The sequence below is a fragment of the Saccostrea echinata genome, unplaced genomic scaffold, assembly GCF_033153115.1.
Source record: "Saccostrea echinata isolate AGI-Se365-2 ecotype Australia unplaced genomic scaffold, CSIRO_AGI_Sech_v1 ptg000029l, whole genome shotgun sequence".
NCBI classification, from domain to species: domain Eukaryota; kingdom Metazoa; phylum Mollusca; class Bivalvia; order Ostreida; family Ostreidae; genus Saccostrea; species Saccostrea echinata.
In genome coordinates this window covers 23773558-23800776 of record NW_026889778.1, presented here as the reverse complement: position 1 = coordinate 23800776, position 27219 = coordinate 23773558, and the positions used below count along the sequence as shown (strand labels likewise).

Here is a 27219-nt window from a genome sequence, read left to right as displayed (position 1 = left end):
TTTTTCTTATTTAGTTGAGTTAAACAAGGTGCCTTCAGTGGATAATTTTTTTTTTCATTGCCAGTCCTATTCAAATCTTTTGTTTTGTTTTTTTTTTAAAGCTGACAAGTTTAACAAGAAGCCCATGGGCCACTACGCTCACCTGATTCACCTTGGCCCTGCAAATCTTAACAATTATTAAAGAGTTTGTTCTCCAATACCTATATATTCTTATACAAAATTTACCCCTTACTGTGTCCCCAATACCCGCTTGGGCGAAAATTTGAACAAACTTAAATCTGCACTACCTGAGCATGCTTGTATATTAAAATAATTAATCATGCCCAAGAAGAAGTAGTTGAAAAAACGTTACCCTATTCCAGAGATCGTGATTTGAACAAATGTCAACCTATACTATTTCAAAAGCTTTCATATAAATTACATCTGTCCTGACCTTGTGATTTTTCAAAAAGAAAAAGAGAAAATTTGTTGAATGATGAATCCAAATTTTCAAGAACAATCATTGTTCTTGCATTGAAAGAGGGTTTTATTCTTTATTTGAACAAATTTGAATTCCCTTCATCTACGGAAGTTTTGTGGCAAGTTCGGTTGAAATTTAAGTGGTTCCAGAAAAGATGTCAAAAATATGAAAAGTTTATACAGAACTCAAAACACAAGACACAATGCAAGCAGACAGACATATAGACGTCTGACCCTTTTCGATTAGAAAAGCTAACTTAAGCTTACAGCTCAGGTGAGCTAAGAAGGATTTATCAGGGCATTGGATCGTTTCATCCAACGTTTATCTTGATTTGTTTATTATCTTTATCATGGAAGAGTATGGTATCCAAAATATCAAAATGCTGGCTTAATAAACTTAAAAAGAATGTAGCATAAAATTGGACATGGACTCCCCTGTTTACAATGACATATTTAAGATATAGCCAGTGATAAAAAAAAAATATACGATGTAAATCATAAAGATTCCGAAGTTGCATATGCTGAAAATATGGCTTTGCCTTGCTCCCAGTGACGGGGTAAATATATGAAATATCAATCACTACAGCCCAAATGCTCAGATGAAATATTCACTCTGTCTAAATACTAATACGTAAATAAAGTTAACACAAATACATGTGCTATTTCAAATGTTTTGTAAAATTCTTTACGATGAGGGGTGAGTTGTAAAATTGATTTAACCCCGTACAACATACAACTGTAGGTCAATTTTTGATTGTTGTTTTATGCCCCCGTATCGAAGATTCGGGGGTATTTAGTTTTTGCCCCGTCCGTCCCTCTGTCTATCTGTCTGTCTATCTCTTCTTACGAGAGTTACACTGTGAGGTAAAACTTGCGTATTTTCCAGCATTTTGGGGGTACTTTTGTATTGTGGGGTTAACCCCACAATAACTTGGTTAAATCATGTTTGATATGACAGTATGAGGTTTAAAAAACTAAAAATAGACTTAACCCCCCAAGAATTTTCAGACATAATTGGATTTATCTATATTAACTATGGACATGCAAAACTCCGTACTTAAATTCACCCCCTCTGTTTAAAAATATAAACATAAAACTGCAGTGAAAGAATGCACAGAAAAACCTTTGGACATATGCACCCTACGGGCACCTGACATTACTTATATTTCTTTAAATACAAAAATATTTACCCCATACCTAATAATTCACAGGGTACACATCGCCGCCATTTGGATTTTTTTCTACGTCTGTCACATCAACTTGTATTTTCGTCTGAAAATCCGTGAACTAAATTCCCTGCAACCGTATTCATTCTGCGGTAAGACTTCCGAAGTCTCAACTTACGGACAGTGCAACCAAAAGGGCACATCACACTTGCAAATAGTATAAATCTCTCGTCAAACGCTACCTACTGCTTCCTCCAACAATCCGAGCAACCGCTGAAGGGGGACCGAAAGCTTTTCGAAATGCACATTTGGTGCATCAAAATTGGTACCGTATATGATTTACATTATGACCCCTGGTCACATCAAATGCACACAAAATAAGTCTTTTTCAAGTTCCACAATTTATTGAATACATTAGCCCCCTTTTGTCACAAGATAATTAACTATGAACCTCCTCAAGATAACATTAATTAATTAATTCTCTCTGAAATTCTCTAAATATAAAATCAGAACTCAAGGAAATTCACAAAAACTACTTTTGTAAAGGCTGATTCAGAGATCATTTAGAATATGTAGCTTTAAATTAAATTACTTGCACTATTTAACAAGAACAATTCATCAGATTTCCAAATACGAGGCTTGTCCCAGAAAAACGCGAACTTTTTCAATATCTTTTGTTTCACTAACACTATAAAGTTAAAAATTGGCATACACCATAATCAACATTTTTTGAATAATGCATAAACATTTCAATAAAATATCTCTATAAATAACATTTTTTCTCAGGTAAACGAATCTTACAAAATAGCTGTCGGCGCAACACTGACGACGTCAAAACGTAACTCGTGGCGTTTTTGAATTTATCATGGAATCGTGCGTCTAGATCTGATAAAATTCGTTTGAAGCATAAATTCGACACTATTTAATTTTCTTTTAGTTATCAAGTTATCCATCTCAGCTATTAATTTGCATTTCCAAAAGATCGCGGAATTCATTCTTTTAATAAACTTTAACAATTTCCCAACCGAGGTCATAAGTGAACCTAACTGCTCTCTGTTATACGACCGTCGCCACGTATGACGTCCAGCTTCTGACTTTTCAGTTTGTTGGTCTACCAAATGCTTTTTCTATCGAATACCAGTCAAGCCATCCTCGTACCTCTTGAACTAGGTATAAATCTGTGTCCGAGATATATGTTTGTGTCGTTCCATCGTTCACATATCTTTTTCACGTGTGGACAGGAGACATATTCCGCTCAACAGTACTGCTTGATAATTTGGTTCACTATTTTTGAAAATATCTAAGTAAAGGTGTTTTTGCATCTAACGTCATATTTTTGTCATTTGTGACGCTAAATTAATGAATTTTTACACATGAGTATTTCAGATCATAGAAATTTAATGGTGGTAATTTTTTTTTTTACATTGTATTTCCGTATAGCCTGGTAATAAAGAAAACTTCTCTGACAATGCTACAGACCCTAAAACGTGCTACTACACCACTTGCACGGTACGGTTCGTTTCGTTTTGTGTACGGTACGGTTCGCTTCTTGCACGGAACGGTACGCTTTGTGAACGGTACGGTTCGCTTTGTGCACGGTACGGTACGCTTCTTGCACGGAACGGTACGCTTTGTGTACGGTACGGTTCGCTTTGTGCACGGTACGGTACGCTTCTTGCACGGAACGGTTCGTTTTGTGAATGGTACGCTTTGGTAAACGGTATGTAAATTAAGTGGGCGGAGCCTGTACCCTTTAGTTTATGATTGGCTACTTCATTAAATCGTTTATTTCTTTATTATAATATCTTTATTTTATATAAATGTAAGGACGGTGTCGCAAGCATTTTTTAATAAGTTGTTTTTAAGTTAAAGCTGTTATAAATATTTCCTTTTTACAGCTATATTTTCGTTATTACGTGTAACTAGTCGTCTTATTAACTGTATCTGTTTTTTAATTTACTCTCTCTTTGAACTACTTTCAGTTTTTAAAATAAAATAATTTTAGTTGTCTGTTTATTATCTTATTTTGTGCACTATCGCCTTATGGTTCAATAACTTGGAAATAAATCGAACATATCAACAAACACTGTATGACAAGGAGAACAAGGATGAAAAAAAAAATATTTTGGTTGCGTCGCCATATAGGCCTTTCTGTATTTTTTTTTTTTTAAAGAATTAACGTACATAATTATGTTTTTTTTTAATTTCCTAACTGAATACAATTATTATTTTAAATATTCACTTATCACACTTTTAAACAAATGAGTTTGATTTTATAAATCCCTCATGCTTTCATTTCGTCTACCATCCTTTTTACGTTCTTGTTACTGTTGCTTCATTAAAAACATAAAACAAAAATAGAATTAAAAAAACAAACAAAAAAACATTTTTTTCTCTTGACCGAATGATCAGACAAATAATAATAAAAAATGTTATTACTATATTTTCATTTTTATTTGCGAGGAATTATAATTTACTTTTTACATAGATTTCTTAGGTGTTTTGGCTCACTAGTAAAAATAAATTGAAAAGTAATCGGTAGAAGTGCACACAATTAGTGCAAAATATTACTTTTATTTTTTTGTGCCCGTAATTGTTTTCCTTTCTACATAAATTTTCCATCAATGTTAAATCGCATTTCGAAAGGGTTACAATCACGAAAACGGTTCAGACAGCTACAATTCCATCTACAATGTATAAATGTATATAATATATATTGACTTCAAGACAAATTTCAGAAATAAATAATATGTCAGAATGTGAGAAATAAATAGTCCGGTTTCAATTACGTAGAAAATAAATAATATGCAGCCATGCATGTCCTCAAAAACTTTGAAAATGAATAATTTGCCCATGCCGGGCGCTACCCCCCCCCCCCCTTTTTTTGTTTCCCTGTCAAACTCAACTTTTTTTTTATAAGATCTAGAAGAAAAGCTGACTGCACATAGAATTCTGTTTATCTGCTTATTAAAACTGGTTCATTGTTGTAGACTTACTGTTTAAGACTCACAGCAAACTGTAGATATACGTGTGAATGTAGGCATATCTGGACTAACGGGATTAGATACGGTTCAATATACACAGCTTAAGTTTTTACCTGTGCACGTGTGATGACAATACTCGATCGAAATATTCAAATGTTTTTGAGTAAATAACGAAAGTATAGAAAGACGTCAGTCTAGATAACGAGACCATGGCAAGAAATGTAGTGTTTCTTAAAAAAAAAAAAAAAAAAAAAAAAAAAAAAAAAAAAAAAAAACTTGGATGAACACGCATGCACGGACTAAGCATTTTTTTAAAGGTTAAACTGGGCTTTACGTGTAAATTTCAGGTAACATATTTTATCTACAGGTTTCAGTTAATAAAGCAAATGAAATGGGAAAATGCTTTAAATAAATATTATTCTGACATTTATCCCGATTGTTTTTTTTTTTTTTATTACGTGTATTAAACTGAAAATTCCATGCGAAAATGAGGCGATCGAACTTTTTGACAGTATGTTATATTGGCGATAACATCTTGGGTTGGTCAGATGAGTGTAAACCAACACATATTATTTATATATATATATCGCTTTTATTTATTTATTTCTAGTGATTGAGAGGCCTTCACATTTTAACATGTCCGCTTTCAAAATGACAATTTAGTTCGTAATTTTTTTTTTTTTTTTTTTTTTTTTTTTTTTTTTTTTTTGAATTTTTTTTTTTTTTTTTTTGGTTGTTGTTGCATTTCTCCCTAAAAGTATTGCTTACATGAATAAAAAAAAATGATTTTAAGGGCTTGATTTCAGAAAATAGCACAGAATCCTAATACATTTTTCAATGTGTCTTGGTTTCCGAGAATGTTTGAATAGAGACAAGAATAGGGTAGATAAAAGCTATAGAAATAAACGATTAAGTATACAATTCACTTTTATTTATTATAAATTGTACACGAAAATATTACGATGCTGCATTTAATATGAAAAAAATGTTAGTCAAGCACAACCCGATCATGCATAGCGAATAACGAACCGACTCACACTCTGTCGAGTTGTTTTGAAGTCATTAACTAGTTTTGAGTAGTTTCCATATATTAACAGATGTAAGTCCAGATGCATGGTACTTAATAATAATAATTTGAATCTCTAGGGTTATTTTCCGTCCTTCTTTAACGGGCGCTGCGTTGAAAGAAATAAAAGAAAATTACTTACTGTAATTGGTCATTGCAAGATTCGGAATGCTTTCGGGGCGTGGCTTGCATAATTATTTTAAAAATTATTCATGAACGGTACGGTTCGCTTTGTGCACGGTACGGTACGCTTCCTGCACGGAACGGTACGCTTTGTGTACGGTACGGTTCGCTTTGTGCACGGTACGGTACGCTTCTTGCACGGTACGGTTCGTTTTGTGTACGGTACGGTTCGCTTTGTGCACGGTACGGTACGCTTCTTGCACGGAACGGTACGCTTCTTGCACGGAACGGTACGGTTCGTTTCTGAGGTGTAGTAGCACGTTTTAGGGTCTGTATTTCTAAAACTCGAAAAATTGCCGTGCGCCGAGCACCGGTATTTGACACGCTTTAAAAGCTATTTTTACAAGAATATGACATTAAAACTTCATAATATTTTGTCAAAACAGTAAAAATTTCATTTCCCAACAAGGTGCAAAAAATTATTTATTTTGGTCGAATAGTTTTTGAAATATTCAGAAAGTTCGCGTTTTTCTGGGACAACCCTCGTAACGGAAATATGTGATCAAATCTTAACCCCTTAAAATTTATTATCAATTTCAATCAGCTTTATCCAAGTAAATTCCAAATAAATAAATAAACTTACATCTCTGAATCTTAGGTTAACCCCGATCGTTTTCCAAAAACCTAATGTTGCAGACTAACTGTAAATTAATGGATTCATCCTATTTATACCCCTTTAAAATCCGTTTAACCAACTCACTCTAAAAAATTCGTCAACTAAAACAGATTTCGTTTACAGTAAACGTAAAAAGTCTCGAGCCACATAGTTCCATTGTTAAAACACACGAACAATTAAAATCATACAATTTAGACACTAATGTTTATTCAATATCTAATGCATCAACATAAAAATATTGGTTTTATCTACTTACAAAGTCAACGTCATGAAATTCATAGGGTATGAATAATCTAAAACCAGCAAGATTGACCTGGAAGTAGCTATAGGGGTCAACCATTAACTACTGAAAAAAAAAGTAACAGACAAGTGTATCCTGAAAGTTTACAATAGAATAGAATGAAAACATTGCATCTACCTCAACAATACAAAAATATGCATTAAAATCATGAAATGAATCAGTAAGTTTATTAATTACAATACTTAATAGTAATCATGAAATGAAAAGCACGATTGACATTTCAGTTCGAATTTCCTCAGAACCAATAGTAAGATATGTCATTTCAATAATTAAGTAATAGATAAAATATAAGCCATCAAATCTTATATGAAGTACCTGAGCATATCATAGTATTGCAAAATGAAAGTTTCTTGTAATTTACAATCAAAAACAAGAATAGTTAACTAAATTTGATAGATAGCAGTTATATGTACGTAGGGACCACCTAAAACACATTGTATTATGATCAATCAAATTCAACAAAACTCTACAGTACACTTTCCTGAAAAATATAATAACCCAACTGTTTCTAAGTATACATTCTGCGTACATCATAATTAACATGATTAACGAGGATCATATGGTAAAATCAGATTCAATTTTCTGTTATAAAATCATAATATGACGTCCGGATAATCGAATAAGTAAATTATCACAGTAACGATTTTATTTTTCCGTTGGTGTGCGTCATTGAGAATTCGAAACACCACGTCTATATGTCTGAATGTTTTCAGAGGCTGACTTTATAAAACTGCATATCCCAGATAATAAATCATTTTTTGAGATGCAAAATTAGACTCAGTCGACATTTTTGTGGATGTTAAAGTCACATTTTTAGTACAAAGTAGATGATAATGTAACTCGTACTCGTAGCCCTCATATGAGCGAGAGCAGCACGAGAACATAACAGGTAAAGAGCGGGGATTGAACGAGATCGACAACCATGTCAACCAGGGATGGGGTAATTGAAAAAAGTAATTGTAATTGACTGTAATTAATTACATTTTTTGAAGTAATTGGAAGTAATTTGTAATTGAACATTTTTCCAATTACTTGTAATTGTAATTTAATTAATTACACTGAAAAAATACCATGTAATTTCAATTACTTTCTCAATTACATTCAATTACTTTATATAATACACATTCATGATCAATATATTCATGATATATTGTCACCACTACCTCCCCATTTTACTGGTTTTTATTTTATTGTTAAACATATCCTCAATCCTTCAATTATACACAATCTTAGGTTCATGCTTACAAAAAAATAATTAAATGATTGGTTTGATAATAATAAACTAGTTTCTTTCTAATCATTATGTAAATTTTGATTTTTTTTTATCTATGTTTATAAATATGAATTTTGAACCACCCTTCTTACATGTAGGTCTATTCAGCTATGAAACATACATTTATTATATTTCAATCTTTGTTGTTTGATCAATAATAAAGAAAAAGAAGGTGTGTGTCATTAGTTAAGTTCTCTCTTGTTGGGAAGAGATAATTGCCCTCCAGATCACAGCTTTAAATTGCAATCAAAACAAATCAACTCCTCTAAAGAGATATTCATTCCATGATTTAGAAGACAAAGCCATTGGAGATAATTATTTCAATTTAAAATGCTCCGCTAACTTAAGAAAAGAAAAACTTTCAATTTGATAATTATTTTAACATAGAAACAGATTTTTATGAATGAATTTTCTATCTGTTCAATTCTGATTTATGAAGTAAAATTGTTCAACATAAATAGCAATTTAGGATGTTCAGGTTACCTTCAAAGGAAATACTTAATTTGAGGGGTTACAATTGCGACTCATTTCACTCTATTAAAATACTCACTTTTAATCAAATATTATAAGCCATGCAATTTGTGTACATGTAGGTTTTGTGTGGTGGAAACTGCATCAAACTGATATCGGATAGTTCTTTAAGAGATTCTTATTGTTTTGTAAATAAATGTTATAAATTAAACCAGAATGATACACAATGCCTATAGCATATTATTTCTTGTACTGTTTGTGCAGAGGCTTAGCTTATATACAAATAAATGATGTTTTGTATATTCATTGACAAGGATTATAAAAATTTTCAAAAAAATTAAAAATGTAATTTGTAATTTAATTAATTACATTTGCAAAGTAATTGTAATTTAATTAATTAATGTCTTAGAATGCCTGTAATTTAATTGTAATTTAATTGAAGAAAAAGTCAAAGTAATTGTAATTTAATTGATTACTTTTTAAAGTAATTGACCCCATCCCTGATGTCAACTATGGTAACAAAAGCGAAGACAATATTTAAAGCGAAGAGAGGGAAATTGTAAGGGCGTATGTGGATGGTATTAATGATTGTATCATCGTGCAGAATTGACCCTTTTTACAAATTTTCTTTTGAACTTTTATTTTGAACTTAAATACGTTTTGTCAATTTTTTCATTGAAATTAGTTCTGAATCTTTATTTATTGTTGGACTACGAAATACCGAATTATTTCCTTAATTGCAAAGTGACACTCTCTGGACAAATGTTGAGAACTACAAAGGGACAGGTCGCCCGCGTGGCGCAGTGATTAGAGCGTCTGCTCTAGAGTCGCGAAGTAAGGAGTTGATCCTTACGTCGCGGGTTCGAATCCCACTGTGGGACGTGGAGACCGTTCCTTCGGATGAGACCGTATAAACCGAGATCCCGTGTCGCAGTAGGTGCTGCCACGAAAAAAGATCCCTCACTGCTCAATGACCGTAAGTGCCGAGCATAGGACAAAATTTGCAGCTCTCCACCGGCAAGTGGTGGCGTCTCCATATGAGTGAAAAATTCTCGAGAGGGACGTTAAACAACATACAAACAAACAAACAAACAAACAAAGGGACAGAGTGTTAACGCCGTCACTAATTTCTAATACCTTATAAAAACATTCATGTAATTATTTAATTTGTCTTTCTTTCATGTCTATCTTATCAAAACTTTTCACAGATTGTAATTGACTCAGCATAGGTCATTATGTCACTCGATTTACTAATTGTTATCAAAGATCTCTTTTATATACCAGTATCTGAATTGTATGTGGCAGTTCGGAGGCCTAACGCATTACTGGCCACTTCCGTCTGTGTTCCCCGTTTTTCTTGAATGTTAAAATTGCCGTCCATCATTAAATTAAATGCTTTTATTAATAAACTCGGAAACTAAATTACCCGTTACTTTGGATTTATAATATATGCTTTCGATAAGAGCCCTAGGAATACGGCATTACTTCTTCCGGCCCGCAGCGCCAATCATTTTACGCCAGCATTCCCTCTTTCCCGATCAACGACATAAAATATTTTTGACCCAAACTACGCGGTCATAATACGCGAGTTTCGAGATTGTAACTCTCCTACGAGAGAGGCGCAAAAAGTATCTATATCAGCATGGAAGTGGGACAGGTTGTTAATGTGTACAGACTTGCATGAATAAAAGAACGATTGCTATGGCTTTTAAAATTCATTTGATGTTATAAAAAGATGATAATGGAAAGGAGTGATCATTTTGATAATTTCGTAAAGTTCTTCTGCAGTGTATATATATTTATTTTCAGTTAGGATACTTGAAAACGAAAGAACCGTCATAGTCTTAATAAATAAAATAATTCTTTGGTTGTACACACCTTTTCTAAAAAGTTATTGGGCTCTTTGAAGTTATTATAAGGAAAAGAGTCATCCAGAATTCCGACGTACAATGACCAGGTGCGTGTGTATTTATTAGAGATCCATATAGATCTACTCCCTCGTTGGATGTTTTATCCACTGATATTTCTTTTGTTTCGATTTTTATTTTCTTTTGTTCCTTTTTTTTCGTAGGAAAAATTCGGTAATGATATACCAACAATCAGTTATGATAGACCGGTGTATCGATGATGTAATATATCCAATATTATAAATAACTGTCCCACCTGCCTGCTTACACGGAAACAAAACTCCCCTCCGTAACGAAAGAGCGCACCAAGGGAGATAATCTCGAAATTTGCGTATTGTACGTTGCGCTAACTTGTACACTTGTACCTAGCGTTGTTGCTCCCGCGCTTCCTGTCCCGGTGTTCTCTTCCTAATTTGACTTTAGGAGCGTGATGCCCCATCAGTACACCTTAATGCTAAATAAAGGAATAGTAAAACACATTCTGAAATCGTAATCATATGATTATATGATAAACATACCGCTTCAAAAACTCAAAAAAGGTGCGTACGTGAACATGCACACATAATTAAAATGCAAATACTATTCAACCCAATCAAGAGCAATAAACAAAGCTAAGATTATCACAAATAATTATCTTAAGATTAACAGAGAGGCTTCAAATATCCATTTACGTACATATAAAACTCAATATCGAACATTGTAATTGAAAAAGAATGCTATATTTCAATAGAGTACACGGCTAAGTATGTTTTGCCGCTTGAACAAGAATTTTGATACCAAAATTGAGAAACACTTTCTCAGATGGCGTTGGAATTTTCAATTAAAGATGATCTTCTTAACTATCTTTCAGTGATTGTACTCTGGAATTCATTTCATCAGTATCCGCTGATTGCGTTTCAGTGTTAGATTTTGGTTGTTTGATTCTTCTGACTGTTGTCCATATCAATACGAATACAATAAGCAACATGAATGACTCCCCTAGCATGATGTAAGAAAACCACATCGGGGTAAAATTGTCCATTAAAATTCCTAGAATAATGGGGTTTATTGTTGATCCAGCAGAGGCTGGTATCATGAATAATGAAGCTATAAAACCGGTGACTGGAAGGATAGATTCATCTGTCCAAGAGAAAACCAAGGGGAAAATCATAGACATTGCCAGTCCAATCAATCCTGTTGAAATCCAAATTCCCACAAAGAACATGAATCGGGCGGCCAGGAAAAATCCAAGAAATCCAATGAATAATATTATACAAAGAATGAAAATCATCGTGACAGGCTTAAAAATGCGAGCTAGGAAAATGCCAAAAAATCGTCCAACTGTTAAACTCACCCAAAATACAGACGTCACTACTGAAGCAGTATATTTAGTCCATTTAATCTCATTAACACAAAAAGTAGCCAAAAAATTATTGAAACCATCTTCCATAGCACAATAGAATCCCAAAAATAGCATGATTATGACCATTATAAACACTTTCATTCTTAAAGATAAGTTTTTGTTTTCTTTCTGCTTGAGTGTATTTTCTGGATTCTCTGGTTTGATATCAGTTGGTCTTTTAGATATGCAAGCCAGCACAAATAGTGGAACACTGGCTGAAAGTCCTAGAAACGCTGCTATTGAAAAAGGGACATACAATCTGGAATCTGTCGTAAGCAAGTTGGAAGATTCCGATCGTGTTAGATTACTAACAATAAAATCATTATTTACAGTATTGTTTCCAGTGACATCTCTGGGGGGTAGAGTGCTGTTTTCATCAGGGGCAAGAAAAGTGCAGTAACGGAAGGTGATATCGCTCCTCCGACAGCAAAGGCAAAATAGATGCTCTGCAAGAATGATTTTCCATCGGCTCTCCAAAGGCTTATGAGGAGAGCATTGCCAGCTACAAGAAATAAAAGTTTATATATATATATATATATATATATATATATATATATATATATATATATATATATATATATATATATATATATATATATATATATATATATATATATACTGAAACGCAAAAGAAACGCAACATCCTATTTTAGAGGGGAAAATCATATAAAGGATATAATTGAATCTAAAAAGTACGGATATCTTCAACTTTGTAAGTATCGATAAATTAACGGTTGAATGATTTTCATGCCATAACCGGAAGTTAAGTTTGAGCCCGCTGAACAGAAATCAACAATTGCATGTTTAACAAAACATTTGACAAAAATATGGGGTTTTAAGGGCTTGTATCTGTTTATCATAAGTAATTCAGCAATATTTCGCAAAATAAATTCTCCTTTCGTTTCCGGAAGAGATGCCAAGGCTTCCTGAAAATGACTTAAGTATGCATTTCAAGTGCTCTAGCTGGAAAATCTGAAAATAAAGGTGGTGGAGAATTGCAGATGCAAAAATGCACGACAACACACCTCAGCAGGCTCATACGTATCATTAGCATGAATGATAGTCCGTGGACCGGAAGTCCAAGTGTTACTACACTGCGCTAGGTTAGAGAAAATTCGACTTCATCATCTGAAAAACGGACATTTAAAAATGGCAAAGAATATTTTTTTCGCTCAGATCCCGAGATTGATGAACTTATTGCATCGTGGAAATCAGGCTGCAATTGTTGTGCATGACAGTCTTCCACGCTATAATTGAATGGCTGAGAAGGGGGGGGGGGGGGTTAACAGTCATGTGTTACTTTCTAAAGTTAAAAGGTAATCATTTAACATTGTTATCAAATCTTTGATGCTTTTAAATCGAGCTTAACTTAACTGTAATCAGTTTTGAAAATCATTAGTTAAAAGGTTCAAATATTTGTAGATTACTGCTTGTTGCGTTTCTTTTGCGTTTCAGTATATATATATATGCAGTAATACTAGTCTACGTATTTATGCTGACTTTCAACACTCAGTGACTTACTAGCAATTCTTAATGAAATGGAAAATTATTTTCCAACTGAAGTAAAGGGCAAATATTTCACATAAATAACAATATCTCTAACGCATTTTCCTTAATATATTTTTCTTGTACTTACTGGTATCTATTCCACCTCCTGCCATTCCTTTAAACATATGAATTAGAATCATCAGCTCATATATTGAACACCATGGGATGACAACGACAATCAGAGCCAAAGCTAGGACACATGAAGATACACAGTATGTTCCCTCTTTCACTTTGTCAAAAATGAACCCTGATATTACAGATCCCAGAAGGTAACCCAAGGAATGGCAAGTCATAAAGCCTGATGCTTTCTCTAAGGATGCTCTTGTAATAATTCTCAGGTCGAGGAAGGATGGACCAAACTGTCCAATAGTCCAACCCTGTGAATAGTATACACACTTTAGCATTAAATAATACATGATTACTGAATATTCATCATTCCATGTGTCGACTTGATATATCCAGGAATTGAGTGACACTACAGCGTATTGTATTTGGTTGTTTTAATGATTATAGACGATAATTACCAGCTAATAACAAAACTGCATCACAAATGGGATGACATCGGCTTTTTCATCATCAACTTTCCTTATCTATAAAGCAATATTCCAACATCACCTGCATATGGTGTTAATGTCTCCCAACTGATTCGATACGCAAGAACATCCTCTGAATATACGATGCAATTTTTAAACCTATGTAAACCACTAAAACATAAGTTGATGTTACAATGATTTCAGCAACGTCACAAATTCGTCGGTCGTTATAATGATTTTGTTTATAAATGCAATTTATCGTTAGGTCGTGTTTTATCTGGCGTTTCATACCGTTTGTTTGGTCATTGCTCTTATATTAGATTTTACTGCTGAGTAATTCGTCTACCTGATCAATACAAAGGGCTCATGGCGGGTGTGACTGGTCGACGGGGGATGCTTTCTCCTCCTAGACACCATCATTATGAATGATTTCCGAGTGTCATATTATGTTGGGCAAATGCCCCTTGGGTAATCCATAATTATTCAAAAGAGTTGCGATTCCCACCCTAAATCGTATATATTCTGGCTGCTTATATCATGATTATTAGGTTGGGCAAGTGTCCCGAAGTTGAGGGTAAAATGAGCTTTCTGATCAAAATTTGTCCGTTGTCTTCGTCGTATTTTTTTTTTACAATATTATCTACTCAAGAACCATTCGGCCAATTTAAAGAAAATTGCCTCAAACCCTGGGTGAAGGGGATTTAAGTTTGATCAAATGAAGTGTCTCTTTCAAGGAGAGTAATAATGAGTGAAAATTCAATGGCATATTTCAAAAATCGTCTCAAGAACCACTGGGCCAGAAATGTTTAAACTTAAATGCGAAAGCTTCATTACATAGTGTAGATTCAAATCTGTCCAAATCATGACCCCCGGGGGTAGGGTGGGGCCACAAGAGGCGATCAAAGTTTTACATGGGAACGTATTAAAAAGAATCTCTAAAAATCCTTCTTCTTAAGAACCACTGGGCAAAAAAAAATTAAATTAAGTGAAAGCTTCATTACATTTACTTTTATTTAATTTTGCCTATTTTTTTTTTCAAATTGTTTTATTATATTTAAATAAAACATTTATATTTAGATTTTAAGCCTTTACAAATTTAAGCTGTTCTATCTTATTATGAACAATATAATAAATGCATTAATGTATTATGTACCATATGTAGAATCTTTTATTAGTATTATATTTTTTTGATAAGAAAAACATTTTAAAGAAAGATAAATCTTGCTGATGAATATATTCTTTTCTTACAAGCACAGATAATATTGTGATATTCTGACTTAGGAAGCAGCGCTTTATTATGGATTATATGCATTTATAGGTATGACACTAAATATTATTTCATATACACCTTATAGTTTTAATTTCTTTTTGTTGTGATAATAAATTATTAATCTTCCTATTCTCTGTGTCTAAATTTCTTCATATCATGGTCCGACAAATACTCATTTCTGAAAAAAGAAGCATCGCTTCTTTCCATTTGAATCTCATGCTATAGGTCTTAATGAAAATTAATGTTGGGAAGTTTTAAAAGAAATGTGAAATTTAGAGCAAAGGGTCATTATTCCTTAATGTCGATGGTAATAGATTAATTTAATTTATTCAACCTGGTAATTTTTCCTCTTTGTCTTACCAAATCTAAAAGGGTGTAGCAGAAATATTTGGGGGAAAACCTTTATAGAATAAAAATAATGAAATAAAGGACTCCGAGGCTTTAACATATGTATATTATGCTTCCTATCCCACAATGGCCAGTATAAAAAGTTAAAGTTGGTTGAATAATGAAGGAATATGAGCCATGTTGACCTCCAATATGGCGGCCAACGGGAAATAACTCTTGGTAATTTAATATATATATTATAGCATATATTTTCATCAGGTTATCCTTCGAAGGAGAGAATATAAGTTCCATTAAGATATCAGTTCACATTTTATTTGATTGAAATTTTACATTAACTTATGTCATGCAATACTCTTATTATGCATAAAAGATCTAGATTTAACGCTTTACAGAATTATACAATATATTTTTACAGTCCTAAATTTCAGAATAAATTGTCTGAATATCATTTAAGACCCGAAAATTCAGAAGTGTTATGCATGAATGAAATGCTACTTACTAAAACAAAGAAACTCCACACAATTCCTAGAGATATAAGATACTTCTCTCTGTATATGGTATTTTTCTTTAATTTGGTCAGAATTCCAGATTTCTTATCACATTCCTCAAAAGCTTCATTTTGATGGCGACTTGCGACATTATTTTCATTTTCGGTGTCATTTCCATTAACTTCGTCTTTGGTTAATGGAGAACTTTCGTCATCTTGGTCTCGTTGGAAGCTTTCATTTTGGCTTCTATCTTCAGTAGCTAGCTCCATGGTATCTCAGTGACCATAATTGGAAATGAAATTATTTTTAACAACAATTATATATGATTCAAACAAATTCGTATAAGTTTCCTAAAGATTGACATATGAACAATTTGTGGTAAACATCTTATTATGTAAAAATTATGATCAGCAATATCCAATCTAGCGGTCCTTGCCGATACTGTTGCCTTACCGATTTGAAATCATAAATAATCATAAAAGTTCAAGTCAAAATTTGCATTTGGACTTGTAAAGTTTATTTCTTTCAGTTAATTTAAAAAAAAAACTTGTCCCAATTTTTTGGGAAATGAAACGAAATCTTTCGAACGAATAACAATGTGTTTTAACATTTTGCTTTTACAATGCAACACAATTTTATTCACATCGAACGAAAACTGAAGAGGAGCAGAATAATTCAATGTTATAATTATTACGAATTTCACAGTATGTGTTCTATAATATTACACTGCTTGTTATAATAATAATAATAATTATTATTATTATGAAAATAATCATAAAGCAGAATGGAGTTAAAGATTGAAAAAAAAACGGGGTATTTTTACCAGTGAAAAGTTCTAAATATCTAAATGTCATAAATATAGCTCTCCTACCTCAATTCACGCCGTGTATTTATTGTTTCGTCATTTTTGTTTCCCTGTCACTCTATTTTTAAATCCAACAGTTAGGATATTCAAATTGTTTCGGTTTCGTGATTTAAATAAATAAATCATTTCCAGATCGATACTTACTGAGCTATATTTTTAAATTTATATTTAAGAGAACCTTAGTACTCATAAAGTTAAATCGGACACTTTAAATCATTAATTATGTGCTTGAAGACAAAGATCTGAGTTATGACGATTTAAATTGAAACTTCATTAACATTGACAAAGGAGAATTGGCAAATGTTCATGCATGTCATAAAGTAAATGTTGAATATTTGACAATGTTGTCAGACTTATACAACATTCTATCGCTTGTACATTCTCGTTAAGAATGAAATGAGACGGCTATCTAGATATTAACTAAAAGTGTTCCAAGGAATGCATGGGTCGCCTGCTCTGTAGCTTCATTATAGATGAGTGGTCAGCTGTTTATTTACTACTAGCATTATATTTCATGCATTTGCCTAAGACGATATTATTGAGTGGGCACAAACATGTAGTAGTCATGTTTTCTATAGTATTCTATATATCGGCAAAATTACTGGGGGGACGCCCCTCCCCCGGTTCCTACGGCCATGAAATTATTCAAAGCCGCCGATTAAACCTAAAGTATTATCAACTTTTGTATAAAGTCAACAGAGTGGCAGAGCTAAGAAGTGCACCACCGCGACCTCCTTAATAAAACAGAAAACAGAACATCACTACCCTGGGGTTTAATAACTCCTCTGAATAAATAAAATAGCTGAAAAACATCGATCTCTTATGCCTAAAAAGTGCTGCTTGAATCCTACCGTCCAGTTCGGTAAATAGTTATTCCACACATTAGCACGAAATTTACCTTACCCGAAGTTATGCATTATATACATATAACCCGAGATATTTCTTCAAACCATGTTTAACACACAATTCTAGCAGCACTTTCCAAGTATTACAGAACGCAAGCTTTCGATATGAAGTATCCGGCTAAGTGCTTGAAAATCTACTAAATTTGGATCATATATTGAGTAATAAGGGGCCATAAGGGAATGGAATTTGACGCTTTATATCTCGAAAAGGGAAATATTTTGATCAGCAATATTGAACAAAAGATATTCCGAATAATGTTGTTAATAATATGCACCCTTTCAATTTTTGCTAAACGGCCCCATTAAGGACGTGAAGTGCTGGCCTCTAAATTTCTCTTCTTCGATTCTCAGAAATGAAAAAAAAAAGCTGCTGAAAAGTTGTTGAACTGAAAATGTTCAAATTCAGAGGCCCTGTCATTTGATATCAAGAAAAAGGGCAGATCCTCCACATTTGGGGCCCGGAGGGGCCAAAAGTTTTTAAGACATAACTCTGTAACGATCAATATTTGTTATACATCACTGAAGTAAAAATGTTTATTGGAAATATCTCCTGGTGAAGCTAGATATATTTTTACATCATGTAACTTAATAAGCGGTCTCTGGGGAAAAGCGCTCCTTTATGTCTGGTAAATTGAATTTTCCAATGTCAACGTTAAAATCGTATCTCATCTGATCAAAAATCGGACTGAATATCTACTCGTTGCTCGCAACGAGATCTCATCTAGTTTAATAAACTTATTGTGGTCTGCTGATGTTCAAAATTACTGCTTTAGAAAATAGAACGCCTAATAGAAAGTAAGGGATTGATAAATCAGGAGGTATTTCTGAAACACTGAGTATTTCACTGTCTACTTCGTATTGTGCGGTACTAATATATATATATATATATATATATATATATATATATATATATATATATATATATATATATATATATATATATATATATATATATATATATATATATATATATATAAAAGAGGAATTCAGTTAGGGAAAAGAGTTTGTAGGCTTAGTAAACTTACATTCAAAGATCAAAGAAAGCTTGGATATTTGCTTAGAAGAACAACACTACGTGTACAAAAATCGGATTTCATTCCTAGCCCTACCAGCTCTCTCCCAACTGCAGGATTTCTTCCCATTTTCAATATTTGTCCCACGGAAATCAGTAATTGACAGTAAAATACTCAGTGTTTCAGAAGTATTGCTAGTTTTGCAATTTTTTTATATTAAACATCTACAATAGACTTTCTTTTTTCAAAAGCACTACTTCTGAACCTTAGCAATCGACCAGAAGTATACAAAGAATACAGTAAGTTATTTATGAAAACTGCCTAAAACATAAGAATGTAGCAAATATTGTCCTTTGATTAAAAATTGATTTTAAAGTATAAATATTTTATTACAGAAATATTTTGAAAAAAAACGTTTCAAGAAAACATTCTCAATAATTTATGAAAACACTATATAATACACACCGGAAACAGTTATAATACACTCCGGAAACAGTTATAACACACCCTGGAAACGGTTATAACACACGCCGGAAACATTATAACACCCTCCCAATCATCCCCCGTGCTTGTTGGTTACATATCAGCAAAAGTAAACAACGGAGCGTAGTTCAAAATGAAAACATCTTGCAATTGGCTTTCTTAACTTAAACGATTAAGACAATGTTATTGATGATTTTTTTTCTAAAAATTGTTAAGGAGAAGATCATAAATGCACCTTTGAGCATCCGATTCCCCATTTGGTTCCCATGGTCATTTAAGATGGTCTTCTGGTGAGAGCATCCGCTAAATGTTTACATGTACAACCCTTCTCTGCTAGTAAAGGTTCAACTCCACATTCTCTCCACTGCGCTACACAGAGTCTGGCGCCGAGGTAGATGTTGCAAGGTAAAGATCCCTAACTTCTTGATGACCAAAAATGCTGAGTAGAGGTCTATTTTGTAGACTTTCATTGGCATAAGGCGCCTCAATTATCATTGGAAAATACTTGCAGGTGCGTAAAACAAAAAAAAAAACTAAAATAAACAAAACAAAACGAACAAACAAAAACAAAAAACAAAAAAAAAAAAAAAAAAAAAAAAAAAAAAAAAACAGAGGCCCATGGGCCACAACGTTCACCTGAGTATCTATGGCCCTTCTCTTCTTTATCAGCAGATTTTTTTTTTCCAATATACTAGTATTCCTATGTAAAATTAAGATAATATATTATGGCCCAGTCCTACTCTTATCACCACCCTACCCTCAGGTGTCATGATTGAAGCAACTTGAATCTGAGGAGATATATATATATATATATATATATATATATATATATATAATTTTCATTCCCAGCTAATTCACTCTGAATTAGCTGCTGTTATCGAAGGAAGTGCATAAATGCCTTTACCTTAATCTCACTTTTTACCATCGGCTCATACACTCACCTCTGTCGTTGGCTCGCGTATATCACAGTGATAAGCACGAGAAATAGTGCGTTTGTTTTAATTCATTATAATTAAATTCCTGCACTAATGTTTGTCTTTTAAGGTAGATATTTACTAAGTAGATCTAGAAATATTAGTTTAAATTGAATTGATCCTAGGAATATAATGTTTTTAACCTTATGTCAAAAGTCTTGACTCTAGCCCATTGCAGAGGTGCCTGAGAGAGGAACGAACGACAACTCTGCATAGGAGATTGCCTTAATCTAAGTACTCATTCTTAGTGATTATCGTTCTTGTCAAATATTTTAGTTGATTATTGCCCCTTTTAACATAAACACGTGAGGGCGCTTTGGTTGCCACTTCCTTTTTCAATCTTCCAGCATCGATTCGGTAAAAATTTCCCCTCTTGTTACTGTTGTATTATTGATTTAAAACACCCACCCACCACACCCATTTAAAATAGATACTGCTTTTCCTGTTTTTTTGTATTTTCAGACGAAGACGTGTAGGAGATATCAATCTCAACATGACATGTCCAAACTTAATCAGTACTTCTACACGTAGGACTTTCGAGATGAAACTAGGGTCTTGGGGAGCAGCTAAGGGGACCGAGCCAGAAGTACATGTAACTTTTCCGATTCACAAAATTTTGGACTTTTAAGTAATTGAAAATGAAAGTGATGTGAGGATTCTCTGTTCCAACTCGCGGGCGTAAAGATGTGGAAGTGATTCATTCGAAGAGCAAATCATGCACCATTTCTGCAGTAGCCAATAACTTCCTTACCATAAACAATAATGTGGATTCATAGAATCTGGTACGGCTGTCTGTTTCTTTTCCAGCTGATATGCGTGTAAACGAGCGGCACTCAGTAAATATCCTTATATGTAGTGATGTAACTCATGAAAATTTTAAAGTAAACTTTGGATTTAGATACATATAAATAAGTGCTATAATAACTAATGTGTGCATATAGTAATAATGTGTAGTTTGTTGATTAGAGAATCGTTTTGTGAATGCAGGTAAAACGATTGATTTTGTTTTTAAATGTCATCATTTTTTAAATTTGATTTTATTCTAATTTATATACATATTCCTTATATATTTACGGATGTGTTAAAAATGCATGCATATTATAAAAAACAATTCTGGATCAACATTTTGTTTCAATTTCAAATGACATAGCACTTCGCGATATTGCACTGGTACCGTATTAAGGGATGGATTTGGACTTCAACGTGGGAGGAGGTCAAAAATATAAATGATCATGAATATCATGTATGTTTCGATAGTTCTCTGAAATGAAAAATATTTTCTGTGAAGTACATGTAGTTATAATTAGGCACACTATCTGCAATCTTTGGCTGACTCTGCTACGTTCCAGACAAGCTTCGGATGTAATTGGTGGATGTGCATGATATGCATGAAATTGACGCATTTCTCCGTCGAAACTGCCTGTTAACTCGTTAATTTCACACTGTATGAAGTTCACCACAAAATTTCTTATCTTGACTAAATTTACTATTTTATTGGTTTTGATTACAACCTTCTGTTATTAAATGCAGAAACATTGTTAGACCTGCCACAAAGTAACTTTTTGGAGGATTTTCAGATTAGATCTCATGATTGTATTGGGAAAAAGGTACATGTAGAACACATTCACGTCCGAGGTTAAAATGCGAGGCACAAGCCATCCGAGGAGCTCCGAGTGAGGCACCATATACTTCTGTGTCCCCAGAAAAGAGAGAGAGAGAGATTAGTGAGAAATATGAAAGGCAAGCAAGAGTCTGCATAGAGGAAAAGAATAAAACTCATGTTACATTTACTGTAAACGTTGATTAAGAAATATGCTTCTATGGCCTTTGCTCTGACCCAGTAGGGTTTGGGAAGTAATGCCTTATCCAACTATCCGCACCATCCTGGCTACGAACATAGTTGCCATATCCTGAGAAATTTTTTATATATAAGTACTAATACAAAGACGATTTATATAAAATGACCCAGATGAAAGTGTACATTATTTTTTTCTCTCTCTTTCTCCGTTAGACAGTGCAGTTAGATAGTGCAAGCAGTGATAAGGAAGAAGAAAAATTAATAAGATTTAGACAATAATAGTTTGGTCAATAGATTTACATGGTCATTCAAAATCCCTATCTTAAAGTGACCTTAGCTTGACCTTCGAATTTGACCTATTTTAAAAACATTTAACATTGGTCATAACTTTGAACAATGTGTGCTAGGGCTTTTATATTTCACATGAATATTTCTTGTGACAAGATCTTTCCCTGGGTATCATTGATTTTGACCCATTAACCTCAACCTTGGAGTTTGACCCACATTTTAAAAACTTTAACCTTGGCCATAACTTTTGAACAGCTGGTTCTTGGGCTTTCTTATTTCACAGGAATATTCATTGAGATTTTTGGGGGTTTCTTTTTGTTTTGTTTTGTTTTTGTTTTGTTTTTTTTTTGTTTTTTTTTTTTGTTTTTTTTTTTTTTTTTTGTTTTTTGAGTTTTTTTGTTTGTTTGTTTTTGTTTTGTTTTGTTTGTTTGTTTGTTTGTTTGTTTGTTTTTTTTTTTGGCCCAATATGTAACTCCGAACGAATGTTTTAAGATAAATATTACATCACTATTTCACACCAATTTAAGCTTACTGTACCTTCACAGCTTTCATTGATTAAATATTTAGAAAAGAAGAAAAAAGAAGTGGGAAAGAGGCCTTGTTTATTTTTTTTTTTTCTGGTTTTCAGAGTCACAGTTGAGTTCTGTTTAGGGGTTGGGGAGGAGGCGTACAATGTATCTATCTCCTACGCCAGATTTTTTTTCCAAGGCTGATATTTTGAAGTACATTGTTGAAATGAAATGCGATCGCATCCAAAGAATCTACGATTTTCGACTGTATTTTAATTGTTTTGTTTTTTTTTTTTTCGGGGTGGGGAGTGGGGGATGGGGGTATATTGAGCTCTAATTTGATTTTTTAAATTTACGTTGCAAGTTACTTCAGAAAGTCAGTCAAATTACATACGACGACAAACTAAAATTTACACAGCTTTTCATTCACGGTTGGAATATACATGTACATTGGATAACAATCGGCCAGACGTCAACGAGTGCAGAAAGGAACCAATGACAGCGTTTCTTAAAGTAAAGAGGTGTGGCTTATGCCATCTCATCGCTGTCAAGAAACAAATCCAAAGTTGCTAATGTTATTAATTTCTTAACCAATAAAAAAATCTAGGTCCCTATTTAACAGGTCGAGGAATCTACCTCATTTGGATATTGTTGTTGTTGTGCAAGACGGTGTTTACTGCAAACACTGGTCCAATTCAATGAATGAACAGAAAAGCGTGCTGGTTTACTACATGTTTACATTTTACATTCGTACTACAAACACGTGGTTCAGTCAAATTTATTACACGATTTCAAATGACAGCGGGAAAGTCAACTATGACTATTTTCTACGTTTTTGTTAAAAATAGGAAGATTAGGTACTAATTAAGATTTCCCATGCGCACATTAACAAACAAAGTCAATTTTCCGTGTTAAATAGTACATGTACATTGAAATACCGCTCACAAAGTCTTTACAAGTAATAAATATCCAGTTTTTACAACTTGATATTCTTACATTTGCCATGCTATTGGTGTTATTTGTCGTAACATTGTAATTTGTTGAGTAGAAATTAAAAGTTAAAGCATTCAAAAACATAAGTTTATTTTATTGCTGCATGCATGTAAAAAGTACCTTGGTCATAGTAGCTTATTTATCAGAGTAGTATACTTAGTAAACAAAGTATCTCTAAACCATTTCAAACTGTAAATGGCCATCGGAGGTCATTTATACATGACATTACGTGAGTACACCTTACAGTAGATCGTTTTGGACGATGGAATACACGTGAAAATTGTATTCACTGACCAGGGCGTCGGGAAAGGCGCTCGCCGCCCCAATAACTTTTGCCAAAAAAAAAAAAAGCAACCTAAAGAAAATGAATTTTAAGGTTGCACCGGGCTTTCAAAAATTTCTGTCAAACTATTATTATTTTTTTTTTTTTTTGAATACCTTATATGTCTCATAAACTAACTAAAAAGCCCATAAAACACATGCCTGTGCATGCTTATTTTCTTACAACCTGTCTCAGAGTACATACCCTACAAAATTCAACAGCCAAAATTTTAATTAACATAGAGAAGTATGATCTCATATTTTATTTATTTATGCACCAAAACATATCAAATTTAGATTAAATCTTCTGAAAAATCAAAAATATTTATTTGCTAACGGAATTTCTGGAGATTTTCACTCGAAAACATCAACAAATTGACTCGGTGGTTATGTAGACTGTCATATGTATTTCATTGTATTTATAGAATACCTGTTCTACAAGTATTCGAATGACCCGTTTGACCACTTTTTCCTTTCTAAAGAAATGGGTGTGTCAATCTATGACAATCAACGTTCTAAAGAAAGGTCAAAACGTTCCATTCAAACGGAAAATTTTACCACTTCAATGCGCTTCATTGTAAATGCTAACCGAATCAATAATATTGGCTCCGCCTACTACGATTTAATTGGACGGCGATTTGTTAAAATGCGTATTTGTCATGTATCGTTATTTGTTTTCAATTAATCAGCAGTCAGGAAGACAGCCAATGAACAAAAGCGTAAGAATAGGGCAAAGGACATCTCAGGATCTTATGTAAGCGAAACGGCACGCCTTAAAGAAATACCAATTACTGTTATATGATTGGTTGGTGACTTCTCTAACTCTGGAGAGGATCTTATGTAAGCGAAATGGCACGCCTTAAAGAAATACCAATTACTGTTAATAATATATGATTGGTTGGTGACTTCTCTAACACTGGAAAGCTCTAACCCGGGTATAATTTAAGTTTTATCCAGCGCAGAGTCTGTGATATATATATCATTATAATCAGTATAATAATGCAACAATTTTGAATAGAACGTTTTGTAAATCAGGTACGTGGTATCTTTTTTGAAGGGGGGGGGGGATGCAGCCGGAGGAAAAAATCATCTGCAAAAACTTCGACAAACAAAAAAAGGTTAATTGTCCGAACCCCAAGATCCTATTCAAGGGGAGGGGGGGTATGTTTCAACTTTTTTTCATAACGAAATTATACATACATTACGACATTACCTGATTTTACTATAATGTTGCAACAAAAAGAAGGGGGCAGCCTTTTAATGAAAATTTTCAATTAGTAAAAAGGAATGTGGTACCCAAACGTCATCCCTGTAATTACTGGTGCATTATGGAAAGGAGAGAAAGAGAGGTATATCACATATTTTTCTATGTATGCAATACATTGTTATGCTGAAGTCAATTTTACATCCATTCTTACAGTATTTTCACGCATATTTATCAACCTATTTAAATCTTCAATCAAAGACATGTACATGTAAATGTCAATTATCAAAATTCGTAAATCAGTAAGGACAAAATAAAACTTATAATTTTTTTTTTTAATTTTATCAGTCTTTGTCAGTCTTTTATTTTAACAGCCATTTTGACTATCAAATTCGACTTCAATATGACTAAATTCTTTGACAAATTAATACTATCATTCCAATAACAGCGTGTCGCCGTGCTAAATCAAACGTGCTACTTTGATTACCATAAAACTTATGGATTGGCTGTTTGGTTCAATTCATTGAATCCTAATTTGCATATTAAAGACAGGACCAACAATACTCTCGACAGTACTAACCAATCGCATTGAATGAATGTGTACAAATACTCCAACGGCATTTGTAGTAAAAACTAATTGTAGTAAAAAGTAACACGTGGTTTTTTTTTTTTTTTTTTTTTTTTTTTGGCTTGTTTGTTTGTTTTTGATTTTTTTCTTTCTACAATCTGGTATTACTATATGATTGCATGTGAAAATGGAAGGTAAACAGGGAAATATTAAATGGAATACCAAGTCTAGAAATTAGTGTTTATTCGGCATTTGATAAATAAGAACTAAACATCTATATACTCCGTTGCCCGGAAAAATGACAATGTGTCGTGAACAGTGATTTCGTTAAAGGTGCATAAAGCAACTTCGATATTTTGTGATAAAAGTGAGGCATATTTTTCTGATTTCAATAATATTTTTACTTTCATGAAGCACAATTCGGCTGGATTTAAGTCGGGTGAATATGTAGGGAGAAATATATGTTTTGAACACCAATAGTTTGGGAGAAATATATGTTTTGAACACCAATAGTTTGTAGCCAGTTCCTAAGAACCACCTCAGACCTATTATGAAGAGTGGGTGCATTATCCGTTATATGGCATCACCTCGTTGAAGTACTTTTAAATTTTGAAATAACAACACAGAGGGTTCCCTTTTATGAGTGGCCATATACTCTTTCTCCATTAAAAAAAAAACGAATCCCATTTTATCCATAAATTTAATTTGAGTGTAAATGAATCTTTATTATTGACATGTTGTAGAAATAGTTGAGTGTACTGTAAAGAGTGAAGGCGCAGACGATCCCCCGCTATGAGAGAATACATTTTTCAATTCTAAAAGTTCATGAAAAGTTAATATTTTTCAAAAATTATATTTACACACTTGTTTACTATATTTTGTTTAATAAATTATTGACAAATAATTTATTTCTCACTAATGTTTTAAGGTATGTCAAAAAGAAAAAAAGCTTCACGCATGATTCGAACTCTCTCCAAAGCTCGCGGTTAGGCGTAAGACTGAAAGCGTTAACCACTACGCTACGATATAGGACACAGTATTCAAAAAAAAATCATAAACATTAAATAATGTAAAAGAAACGTTGCTGAATCTGATATAAATCTAAAGGAATGTTTATACATGACTATTTATTTAGAATACATGTTTTCTAAAATCTAATTTGTAATTTTATTAATTACATTAATTTTGCAAAGTAATTGTTATTTGATTAATTACAATTCAAAGTCATTGTAATGGCAATGGTAATTTACTATAGTAATTGCAGGACTGGGCAAATAATTGTAATTTAATTAATTACTATCCTA

General features: G+C 33.0%; 1 pseudogene; it reads right to left on the bottom strand.

The window, feature by feature from the left end:
• Positions 1 to 11261: 11261 nt before the first annotated feature.
• On the bottom strand, positions 11262 to 16263 carry LOC133195123 (sodium-dependent glucose transporter 1A-like; annotated as a pseudogene).
• Between the last annotated feature and the right edge of the window lie 10956 nt (positions 16264 to 27219).